This window comes from Camellia sinensis, chromosome 2 (genome assembly GCF_055761805.1).
Source record: "Camellia sinensis isolate YWXY chromosome 2, ASM5576180v1, whole genome shotgun sequence".
Classification (NCBI taxonomy): domain Eukaryota; kingdom Viridiplantae; phylum Streptophyta; class Magnoliopsida; order Ericales; family Theaceae; genus Camellia; species Camellia sinensis.
In genome coordinates, this window is record NC_138962.1 from 146,928,189 (window position 1) to 146,941,331 (window position 13,143).

At 33.8% G+C, this 13,143-nt stretch overlaps 1 long non-coding RNA gene across 1 annotated transcript; it reads left to right on the top strand.

The window, feature by feature from the left end:
- Positions 1-2,817: 2,817 nt before the first annotated feature.
- On the top strand, positions 2,818-12,354 carry LOC145820371 (uncharacterized). The gene is made up of 3 exons (XR_014361727.1): positions 2,818-2,945; positions 9,361-9,822; positions 12,274-12,354. It is a non-coding gene; the product is annotated as an uncharacterized LOC145820371 (long non-coding RNA).
- The last annotated feature ends 789 nt before the right edge of the window (positions 12,355-13,143 follow it).

The window sequence follows — 13,143 nt, forward strand, 5'->3', positions numbered from 1 at the left end:
ATCTCATTCTGACCAGGTAAGTTGATTTCTCTTTCTCTTGCTGGATCTTATTCTCTGCCCTAATTTCTCACAAATCGACTCCCTCTCTTAGCAATCTCTATCTCACACACTTTCACCGCTCTGTAATCACTACCGCACCATGCCATCGTTGGCACCATTTGAATACAGCGGTACCCCCTCCGTTGCCACACTCCCCACATTCGCACGACCTATTGCTACCGCCAGCCAATCCCACTGGTAAGCCCACTTTCCATTGCTTTTGTTGTCCCTCTACATCTCTCTCACTCTCTCTCTCTCTCTCTCTCTCTCTCTCTCAGCCACCATATTTCGTTCTGGGTATATGTTAATTTCCAAATTTGGTAATTCTAGGAGTATTTTGTGTTGGTCCTTTGCATTTATGTTTCTTTGATCAATTGCAAATTCAGTTAAACACACAATATATTTATGTTGAATGTACACATGAATTATTGGAAGAAAAAACCTAGTGTGAACTAAGAATTTGGTTCTTGTGTTGTAGTAGTCTATTTAATCAATTTATTGACTTGTACTGCCATAATGTGTGTAATTTCTTAGGTATGATTGGTTTTGTATATTATTTGAACATGAGGAAAAGGACTAACAAGGCACCTCACAACAGAAAAAATGTATGCAATTAGTCCAACAAAACAAACATTAATCATCTTAAAACCTCTTGAGGTTAAGGGTAAAGGGGTACTTGTTCAAATCTGGTTTCAGGTTTTCAGTTTTATTTATTATTATTTTTTGTTTTGGTTTGGTATGATGCTTCCAATTGAATCCTCCAATTGATTTAAAAGTTCATAGTTTGGGGAAGGTTTATAGCTTAATTTAGATAGAGTAGTTTAATTCACAATTAACAAATTCTTGGAATGGAAGTGTTTGGAATGATCAAAGTAATTTTGGTTGATAACATCATCGTTCTTCATCTTACATCTCTATATGTAAAGGCATTGCATTTTGTTTTTCTCGTTTCTTTTTCTTTATTTTGTTTTCTTTAAAGGTTTCTACCATTAGAATTGTTTGCCATTTTGTGATTTTTGATTTACAGGTGTGGTGTAAGCACTTTGAGACAGCAAGAAAAGGTGATCCCCGGGTGATCACAGCAACAGACGCAGTTCACATCGCTGGCAAACGAGGAAAACAGAAAGGTTTAGAAGAAATGAAACAAAAGAGAAGGTTAAACTTGAAAGAGAGATGAAGGTCCCTACTCATCTATCTCACTGTCCTAGAAACATCAATGGGATGTATACTAGGGCAGCACGACGAGACAGAAAAGAAGGAGCAGGCCATCTATTTGATGAATGAGTTATAGCTATAAAAGCTAAATCCATAAGTTAATTATAGTTGTAGTTTTTTACAAACTAGTAACTACGTTTTGTCATAACAACTTTTATGGTATTGGTTTTTTGATTAATAAAAAAGGAGTTTGACTATAACTTTTGTTTTTATCTCTACTTTTGATTTACTTTTAGTTGCATTTGTGACAAGAGATTTAATTGGATCATGCAACCCTACTAGCATTGTATTCAAGTCCAGTTCTTCATTTGTTGCCTGCTAACTGTTAGTAAAAGAGCGTTGTGTATTATTTTTTGGTAGAGAAGGATGATTTTGACATTACTCTCAAGTTTTTTCGCTATATGCTCTACTGAAAAGAAAATTTGAGCGAAATGGGAAGCTCTCTCAAAGCTGTTACATGTGAGAAATTATAATGGTGATCATGACATCATCTTTTTGGTTCATAGTGTTTGTTGCAGCTAATAATTTGTCATGTGCATTGTTTGGTATTTAATTTTAATTTTAATTTTAATTTTAATTTTAATTTTTTAAAATTATAAAGTGCATGCTAGACAAATTTGTGCCCACTGCTGTCTTTTCTCTTATGCTTTTTCCTTCTCCCACCCCTAATCTCTCTCACCTCTTGCACTAGACCTCCTCTCTTTAGTTTCTTCCTTCCTCTCAGATCCACTTTTCCTCTCTTAGCCTCTCTCCCACCGCAGCTAACCTACGCCCTTTCCCGACTCTGGTTGCTACAAGTGGTACTATTATCGAACACAAGGTAACCTTAAGAACATTATCATAGCCCTTCATTTTTTTTGGAATTCTTGAAGTGGTATTTTTTACCTAATTTTCTTAATTAAATCTTCATTTTTGTATATTTTGTTGACATTAGAAAATGAGTATTGACACTGGATTATCATATTAAAGTTTTCACATTGCTTAAACTTTGGGGGTCAGTGATTGCTTAGCAATAAGATTTTTTTGTCCTAGTTTTAGAACATTAGGAGACATGATAGCATGATTATTTATAATTTTTATTGAAAAACTGATTACTGCTGGCCAATCCATCCAGTTGATTGGTGAATCGATACTTTTGCAAAATGTTAGATGTGCAATCGATTCGTTAACGATTTTTGTTGACTTGTAGAAAAGTGATCTTGAGTCTTTACAGAATGTTAGGGTTTTGTTAAAAACTCCCTTGTAATCTTTAACAAAACCCTAGATTCTCTTAACTCTCTGCCTTTATTCTCTCCGTATAGAACCCTTTCTCACGGTTTCCTCTAACCTCATCCCGTCCATCCATTCCCTCTCAATCGACAAAGGGATTCCTATGGTGGTATGGCAGTTTGATGATTGTTTGTAGGTGTTTCTGCAGCCATTTTCTTCATCCTGTTCCACCTACAATTGGAAGTTACCACCACCGTTCGATCAACAACGACCATTTCGCCATCAACAACCCCAACCCCTGTTGCAACCTCTACCCAGTAACACCAGGTAATTCAATTAATCTTGGTCTCTCTCTATATCTTCCTCTCCTTTCCCAGATTTCTAAAGCTTAGCTATGTTTACATTTTCTGCAGTAGCTACCATCTCTAGTTGATGGATAAATGTGGGTAGGTAGATCATACCCCGTTTACCGTTTTCCTAAGGTATAGAACATTCTATTTTGGTATATTTGGTTAATGTGATATTGTTTTGCTTATCTAAATGTCTCTCTCTCTCTCTTTATATGTATATATATATATATATATATATTGTCAGCACTCTAATTGATATGATATTTTATTTGTATTGTTATTCAGCAAAACACATTTTCATTTTGGTTTTTAAGTGTAATGTCTTTGTTTTCATCCCCTACATGTGAGAAGAATGACTTAATTTGGAGCATATGACAACATGCTAATTCACGTGTGATATTGAAACATAAATCTCAATAATATTGAAATGTGTAGTTTGGATATGATGTCCTTTGTATTATTGAGAACGTAATTAATCTATTAATGAATATTGAAATTGTTGTTGAATTTTGATATTTGATATCTAAATATTTGAAATGTACATGAATTCTAGATATGAACTTTTGTCAAGTACTTGGTATATTGTGGGATGAAAGGTGTCACTAAACTCATGTGAGCACATTAGAGCTCTGTAACTCATATTATCACATAAGTCAACCATTACTTACATTGGTGCTATTTATATAAAAGCTAACCATTGAATTTGCAAAGGCCAATGTGGTGGGTCCAACATGCTTCTTATTTTTTTTAATTATCTAAAATTGATTGTCTATTTTTGTAGCTAATTTTGGTTACTAATTTAATTATCTTATGATTTGTGAATAACAATGTCATGATACATAAAAGGGGGTGGTTGGTCAATGACATGAGATGGTGGTTGGCTTTGATTGGGGTGATATTACGTTGGGAGTGCTTGGTGGGTGGGTGGTTTTGGTTTTTATTGTGTACATCTTTGGGCTTCTCTGACTAATTTTAGTCTGGTTTTTTCTTTGGGATCAATATACAATACTGTTTTTGTTTTTTACCCCACCATTTTAAAGCATATAGATAGGAGTTTGCGTTATCACAAATTAATAGTGGCATGAAACGAAAGCATTCTATGTTGGGAAATCATTCTTGGATTTTGTGTTCATTTATCACAAATTAAGCTCTGATTTTATTTATTTATTTTACTTTTGTAGTTATATGATTAATTTAATGAAAATTTTGTTGGAACTCCCTTTATTATAAGCTTTTACTAGCATAACATAAATAAAAGAAAGTATTAACTCAAGTCTTCTAATTATTCGAAGACCATATGATGACTAAAGTATTCTCCCATAAAACTAACCCTTGCACTCTAGCATCTTGTTAACAAAAATATATTTGATTCATTTAAAAATTTTAAAATATGATAATTTTGGAGGTGAAGGTGGATGTGGTAGTAGGCTGGTAGAAATGGCGGTGGTGGGTAGGGACTGACAATGGTGATAGTAGAGTAATGATAGTAGTGTTGGAAATGGTTGGAAAATTCTGGGTAAAACCAGAATTTTTTCCTAACTTTGGTCTATTATTTAGGTAGGCCCCGTGCGTCGATTTTCACGGGTCAAAGTGGTAACGCGTTCTATGCTGCATTGTGATTCACGTGGTATATTTGGTTGCTCAAAATCATTACCGAGTGAATGGGAAATTGAAGCCAAAGTGTGCTCCATGGAAATGGAGTTTTGGTGGAAAATCCTTAAAGGTTTGAATAAGGCTTGTCCCATATTGATTTGGTGGGAAGTTTTGAATGGGTTTATAAGGCATGGGATTGGTACTTGGGGTGTGCCCCAAGGGGTACCCAAGTGTTTTAGAGAGGGAGGTTATGGGCAAAATGGGCTAGACCCATTGGACTCAAAAATCACCACACACACATAGGCGGGCTAGGCTGGGCTTGGGCGCGAATGCGTAGTGTGAGGTTGGGTTGGGCTTATCCAGCCCAATACCTATCTTTTTGGGTCAAAAACATTTGAATTTAATTTAATTTTATTTTTGGTAAAATAAAATCTAGAATTCAAATTAAACCGGAAATAATCTGGTCCGGTTTTCTGCACATCCAAACAAGGCCTTTCCCGTTTTTATCTGTTTGAATTTTGAACCAACAGATTTAAATCTGTTTAATTGAAAACCAAACAGGTTTCATACCTGTTCAAATAGGTTTGCACCTGTTCAATTCAAAACCTGCAGCCACCAATACATTTATAAATAGGACAGCCCTCATATGATGTTTTAACATTCAGAAATTTCGTACTTCACCTCTACAAATTTATTCTTCATTTTGCTGCATTTAATTTTTGTAAGAAAGAGTATAAACACTTAGAGTGTTCGTTAGGCAAACAATTTGTAGTGCTGCTATTGTTTGTAGTTGATCATTTCATCTTGGGAGATAGACGTCCACATTCTGAAAGCACCGTGGAGAGGACGAATCTGTCTTAAGGACACAGTGTCAAACACTCGACTTGATCAGATTATTATTCGAACAATTAATCAAGTAAGTTATTTAATTAAATTATTTTCTATTTATTTAAATCAGATTTTAATTTTGTTTTTGAAACAAAATAAAATCTGTTTTCATTTAGTTATTTATTTATTTCTAGTTTGATTTTTGTAATCAAACAAATTCTCTCATTTCCTTTATTTCTTTATATTCTTGTTGTTGTTTAGTACACAACAGAATTTAATCTATGTAAATATAATGAAGATTGTCCTACAAGTAGTGGAGTTGAAATGGAGGTAGGGAGTTATAGTGATCTCGGATTTACCCTTGTTGTACAGTGATCCGGACATGTGTCCGTGGAGGTTGGTAGTTGATTATTATCTTGTTTACATCCTTTTTACTTTGTAGTTGAGTTATGGGATGTGTTGGGCAGGTTTGTTACAGGTTGGTTGAGTTTAGAAATCAAAACTAGTTGCCCAGATTTTGACCTGTCCACTCGAGCGGGGGTTTTGGCGCTCGAGTGGGAATTGCACCCATCCAGTATTTCCTGTGCAGTGTTGGACGCTCGAGCGGGGAGTTGGAAGCTCGAGCGGAGACCTGGTCCTGTAAAAGTTCTGGGAGTGTGCATCCGCCGCTTGAGCGGGATGGTTGACGCTCGAGCGGAAGTCTGTGAGTGACGCTCGAGCGGGGTGTTTGACGCTCGAGCGGGGCGACTGGGTTTAAGTTCCGAGTTTTGACTTTTCAAATCACTTTTTCACTTTCTCTTCTCTTTCCTACTTTTCCAAAAACACCATTGTTGAGCCTCTCACTCTAGAACTCTACCTTCTCTCTAGGTTTTGATCTAGTATGAGTGATTTGCTCACCTTTGGCCTTTACAAAAAAGTTGTCGATCGTCGAGGGCTACATTTTAATCTGAAAATTTCGGGTTTTGGAGCACGTTGGGTTTTGTCATCTTCTCTCTTGGGACTCCGGATTTGAGGTAGGGATATCCTACTCCTCTCTATGGATTTTGTCTTTAAATTTTGGCATTTTGAGATGTTAGGGTTGGTTTGGTAATTTTGTGAAAGATTGGGGCTTTTGTGTTATTTTACAAAAGTTGGGGTTTTATTTATAATAAACCTAGATGCATACTTGGCATAGAGAAATGGAATAAATGTTGAATCATTGATGAAAATGGGACCTAAGGGTCGTAATGTTAATTATGGAAATGACCTAATTACATCGTTTGATTAATTGGGATAATTAATTGTGAGAAATGAGGAAATGAAATGAAATTGTTGAGATTGGGAATGTATGGGGTTAAAGGGTGTAGTTGAATTAATTATCACTCACCGAAATGAAATGTTGATTGAATATCCATTGTGCATTTATTTTCTGCTTAGAGATAACTGCTTTGGGCTATCGGTGGAGGATAGTCGTGATTGTTGTAGACAATACATGATGATTAGGCAAACGAAAACTAATCAATAGAATGTGTCATGGAATTTGACGGTTGATAGAATACATTAACTGTATGCATTGGGTGATTGTATATAGAACCAATGTGTTTGTATACGTTATGTGTAGAGGAGGAGATGAGGGATGTACTCCGTGGTTTAGGGGAAGATGGGGGATGTACCTCTAAACCGGATAGCGTTGGGAGGAGATAGGGGATGAACTCCGTAGATACAGCTCATATGCTTGTCTAGAGAAGTGAAGATAGAGCTCATATGCTTATCTTTGTGAAGTGTAGATACAGCTTATATGCTTGTCTGTGAATGTGGGATATAGTTGTTATATATATCTGTTGAGAATGTGGATATAGCTTATATGCTTATCTGTGAATGTGGGATATAGTTTTTATACATACCTGTTGAAATGATGATAGAGCTAATATGCTTATCTGTTGAAAAAGGGAAAATGAAAAGTAACTTGGACTCATAAGTCGTATGACATAAAATGTGATTTATGTGGATGTATCAGTGTTGACCATCTATCAATTGCTAATCTTTTGGTCATTGTTCATGGTTGGTTTAGTGTATTTCTACTGGGCTGTGGCTCACCCTATATGGGAACATCATTTTCAGGTACAGGTAGCATGCCACCTCCAAGGACATAGCTTGAGAGGCTAGATGCGAGCTGATTTTTGCTGTTTAGTTTTTTTTTTTTTTTTGATGTATTACATGTATATTCAAGCGAAGGGCTTAATGTGTAGATGAGTTAGCATCCTTTTGTTGTAACCAAGTGTTAACTTGGAAAGCTATAAGCCCGTAGGGCATTTTTCTTTTGTTGTTAACATGTAATACTATTGTAATGAAACTCTGATTAATAGAAGAATGTGGATATTCTGCATGTCAAGGAATGTCTCAATTGAGGGTTTAATGTTATTATTTTGAGGGCGTTACAGGAGTGGCAAGGATGATAACGGTGGTGATGGTGGTTGTGAAATTGGTGGTCTTAGTGTAAGAGGCGGTACCTGTTGTTCAATCCATTTGAATCCAATTGTAATTGAGTTTCTAGGATAAAACTTAGCCCAAGCCCAAGGATGAACTCATGGAAAGATCTAGTTTATGGGACCCTTTTGTACATTTTGAGTTGTATGTGTGAAAGGTGCTTTATTTTGTTGATACAGGTTCTTCACCTCACATCTTTGTAAGGATGATTAGAACTTGGTTGGGTATGACTTATGGGATAGTATTTTTGTTTTTCTGGGGTCAACTACAAATTGACAAAATTAAAAATACAAAGTTTATTGTGTTAAATGGCTCAAAACTTGTTTATTTATTTATTATTATTATTAGTAATTGTCCCCCCTCCCCCCCCCCCCAAAAAAAAAAATGATGAGTGAAGGACTATTAATGATTTTCATTTGAGAAGAGTTTTCCATGATTTTTTTTATGGTAAATTCCTTTGTGTATTTCCTTGTGTGATTTATGTGTGGTTGTCATTTATATAACTCGGCATAAACATTGAACTTCAAATTACTTTTCAAATGCGTAATTTTTATTTTTGTTTTTTTTATATATAAAATTTGTCCTATTCACCTAACTTTAATTAACTTTGCATAATCATTAAACTTCAAAGTTGAGCATATAGGATACTACAAATCTTGATATGTAGTTTTTGTTTTGTGTTTTCTATATGGACATGTTTTTTATGCATTACATGCTTATGTTTTATTTTGCTTTGTTTCTTCAAGTAAATAGTCTGCTTTATATTTTATGTTTTATATAAATTTATGCTTTTTAGTTACCAAAATGGCCAAAGGGGAGAAACAATGGATTAAACCAGGTTTTCTAGCGAAACAAATGCTAATAGAGTACAAAAAGGAAAGAAAAAAGAGAAATAAAGAAGAATAATAAGAAAATGAATGCTCTACAAGTGAAGGGTTTAACAACTTCTTTGATGGGTTCTACTCAGCCCAATCGTGTCAATGAGAAGGGAAAGAACATTAGGGTTGAGATAGATGACAATGACTACATACCGTCAGATCATCATCATACTGATGACGATGATGAGTCCTTTGAAAGTGTTGAGGATGAGGTACTATATACATGATATAGGTTATGTATGATATCTAATTTTTGTTATTATGTCTCGTAACTATATATTCATTATTTTTTGTTACTATGTCTCACTTATTTTTTCATATCCAAGATTAGAATTCTTTGTAACCAATGAAGATGTTTAATAAAACGTTATTTTTCCCCTTTTGTTATTGTTTCATTGTATTTTCATATGTACCGTGATGTGGAATCTAGGGTTTTTTATTTGGGTTTTGAAATCTATATTATATGTGTATATGATCTGATAAGAATTTAAAGCCCCATGCTATTTCCCTATTTCTATTTCACGATCATTGGGGTTTGATGTAATGAAAAGGTTGGAAAATTTTTGGCAATTAGTGATTATACTTGTCACTGCAAGGGCCTTTACCAATTAAAGAGTTAAAATGGAAAATTTTGCCTAAATTTGCACATTTGGTTGAAAGATAGTAATCAAGTTAAAGTTTTGTGTATATATGGTTTTTTATGTGCCCATTTAATTTTTTTGTCAATTAGATTTTTGTTTCATGGGCATGTGATAATTATTAGTTTTGCCTCTTATTTGCAGGTACAATTGTTTAGCTTTTGGACAACTTGGTATGCTATTACCTGTTGTTCGATTTGGATTTGTGGCAGTTTAGGGCAAGAAAAGCCTGTAGATTTAAGGTTCTAGAAGAAGGTATAAGAAAGGTTGTAGGTGTGTGGGGATTGAATAGGACAGCATATTGTTTGGCTTTGACTTTCTTAAGATAGTTCTCTGGCAATTATTACATGTTGAGCTATTTACACTTTTCTATAAACATTCAATTGAGTATATTTTAAGACATTCAGTGAAGCTCATGATGTGTAAATTTTTTTCTGAAGCTGAGATGGTTATTTGAAGTCAAGGTTTTGAACCACATTCATGTTTTTCAAATCTTTGTAATTAATGTATGTGTGGTGTCTCCATGGAAGATTCAAGTATCTACTGAACCAAGTTAGAGCTTTTGGGATGCTTGTTGGAGGCACTGGCATTACTCCAATGTTCCAGGTACCTAACTTGTTGATAAAAGATGAATAGCTTTCCCAAAACGAGGACTCTTTCTGTGTTGAACAAAAAAGATGTAGGTTATCTTTTACCCCTCAAAAGCAAGTTTTATCCTTTTGAATTTTTTTATTGCAGTCCCACTGCTTGTCATGAAAATATAAATTGATATTTCTATTACATGTTTAAATTAATTTGTTAATTTTATGTTATGTTTCATATAAAAAAATTTGTTAGGTGCTTGCAATTGATATTTTTGTTGTAACAAATGCATATTTACAATAAGGGTAAATTACACTAACACCCCCTGAGGTTTCTGTTTAATACAGATCCTCCCTCACGTTTGAAAAATTACACTTAACTCCTTGTTAGATTAAAATGACATATTTGCCGCTTAGCCTTTATACATATAAAATAATAAAATAATGTTGATATTTTGTTCATGTCATTTCAAGATAAATAACAATCATCTTTTTTGGTTTAATTCACACAAAAAATTAATTTTTTTTATTTTGTGTTTTTTTATTATTTGTACTAAATCTTTAAAAACATTTTAAGCAATTTTTTTATATTTTAGATACACCTAATCTAGATATACTATAGAAGTATAATATTTTGTGATTTTTTTTTAAATTCACCAAATACAAAAAAAAATTAAAAAAATACAAAAATTCAGTAATACTGTAATATATGTGAATGACAGTGTTTGGTAATATTGTAATAAATGTGGGTGAACAAACGAGAAAGAAAATGATGGTGGAAATAAAAATGAAAATTTCTATTCATATATAAAAATTTATCGTAAAAATGTTGATATAGTGATGTTGTCGTAAATAGAAATCATGTTTATGGATGTTTTGTTCTAAAGTGAAAAGTCACCATTAAGCTATATCATTGTATTTCAAAATTTTATATAAATTTTATGTTTATATAAAATGACATAAAATTTATGTTTGTATTTTAGCCTATTTATGTTTGTATAGTTGGTTATATGCATTCTTGATTTGGATATGGTTTTCTGGAGGTGGATGGTTAAACAGTTTTTGAAGGAAGAAGCTTATCAATGTATATGTAGGCTTTTGTGAAACATTTTTGATGTTGATAGAGCTTGTATCTGTAGTAGGGACCTTTGTATTTAGCTTGAAGAATTATGAATATTGAACAATAACAAATTTATTCCTAAAAAAAAACTATAGAGATTTAAACAATATGGACCTTATTGGTTTCGTCTATGAAGCATGGACACAAATAAGTGACACTACACGGACACGTGAACATGTAAATTTTAAAAAAATGAGGGACACGACATGTTAGGGACACGTTCAATATATATAATTTTATTTATTTATTATATGTAAAAAAAATTTAAAAATTATTTATATTTATATTATGTTATTTATTTATTTTAATATCAACTATCATTCATAAATTAATTTTTTTTACAAAAAAAATAATAATTAATGTTTAACAAACAAGAATATTAAAAAAAAATTTAAAAAAAAAGTAAAAGAGGGAATAAAAAAGATTTTTTCGTTACCATAAATAAAAAATATAAATATAAATAAAAAACAATAAAGAAGAGAAGAGAGAAAGAGACGACAGTCTTTATTTGGGTGGATATGAGAGGCAGATAGTCAAAACACAAAGAAAATGAGAGAAAGAGTCGAACAAAGAAGCAAACGGAGAATCGAACAGAAAAAGAGGAAGAGACGAACACAGCAAGAGAGAGACAAACAGAGATAGAGAGACGAAAGAAACGAAGATTCAAAGAAGATGAAGGTGTTATGTTCTAGGACATCTCCAAAAAGGGTTTCAAAAATCTTGGATGAACTAGAACCAAAACCCGAACTAGAGTTAGAATCGCCATTGTTTGGTGGATCTTTGGGCTTCTTTGCCATTACATTTGATTCGATTCCATCAGTTGAGCAGTAGAGGAAGCGGCTGTGAAGAGAGAATTCAAATTTGAGGGTTGGGATCACAGAGAGCACCGAACAGAGGGAGAGAGCGAGTTGAACGCACAGATTGGAAGAACGCACCTCGATCTAGCCTCGACCTAGGGCTTCAACAAGTTCGTCACCCTTTCTCTTTCTTTATCTATGTTTATGTCTCTATCTTCAATGGTTAGGGTTTCTCTCTTTATCTCCAATGGGGTAGGGTTTCTGTCTCCAAAATCTGTCTGGCTACAAAAAAAAAGGGGGGGGGGGACACGTTAGGTAGAGTGTCCGACATGTATCCACCATGTCTGACGAGTGTCCATGTCCGACACATGTCGGATACCCATACGTTGCCTCTGGAGGTGTTCGTGCTTCATAGGGTTGTGTCTTTGTTCAACTTCATTTTCCTCTTGAGAAATTACATGCTTTTGAATTTTTTTTATTATCTTGTTGATATGACTTTTTTTTTTTGGGGGGGGGGGGTTATGTAAGGTGCTTTAATGGTAGTTCCTCTCACTTGCAGTTTTCATGTTTTGAAGGACTCTTGTGGAGCTTCTGTTCTTTCCCACTTGTTCTTTCATATTGGCTGACGCTTTTCACATGGTAAGAATATCTTTTCTTGCTTTTAGTTTTAAATTTATTTTATTGCTACTTCAATAGTTAATGGAAACTAATTTTTATGCTATTGCTTCTTTTTTTAAACTTGCTGATTTGGATGCTTGCCGTTTCAAGTTCACACAAAAATTGTGTAGATTTTTCTTTTCGTTATGAATACTTTGGTGTGGTCAGTCAACATGTTAATAAGAAGCAACAACTGTGGTATAAGATCCAGTTTCTAACAAGAGCAAAAAAAAATGTCTACTGCATGTATCCACTCAAAATTCTTAGACATTTGGTTTGCAATACTCATGATAACACAATGCCCTTACCTTCCTAATGTTGACTTTCATAATGAAGCATGTACTTTTGATGATTTATATGTGGATGAGGCCATCCCACATGATACATACCATTTCATGTTCCTATAGTGAGGAGAAATTTGATGGAAGTGAAGGTTTTGGCGATGATTTAAGCTCAACAAATGGACAGGGATGGTTAACCCTTTTACCGAAGGTGACTAGTGATAATAGTACCTTTTTTTTCCAAACAGAGATACACAAAATCAAATTTAGCTTGTTTAAATAATTGATTGGCAATTCATTAGAGATTTTGAATTATATGAACACAACAGAAGAAAATGTAACATTCAAACGCTTCGGAAAAAATTAGCTAAATTTCATTCACTAAGTAAAATACTTGATATACACATACATTTACAAAGTAATTAATGCTCAATTGACCAAAAAATATTGGGCATACAATGAAGCTGCTAAATTGCATTTTCTTCTTTAAA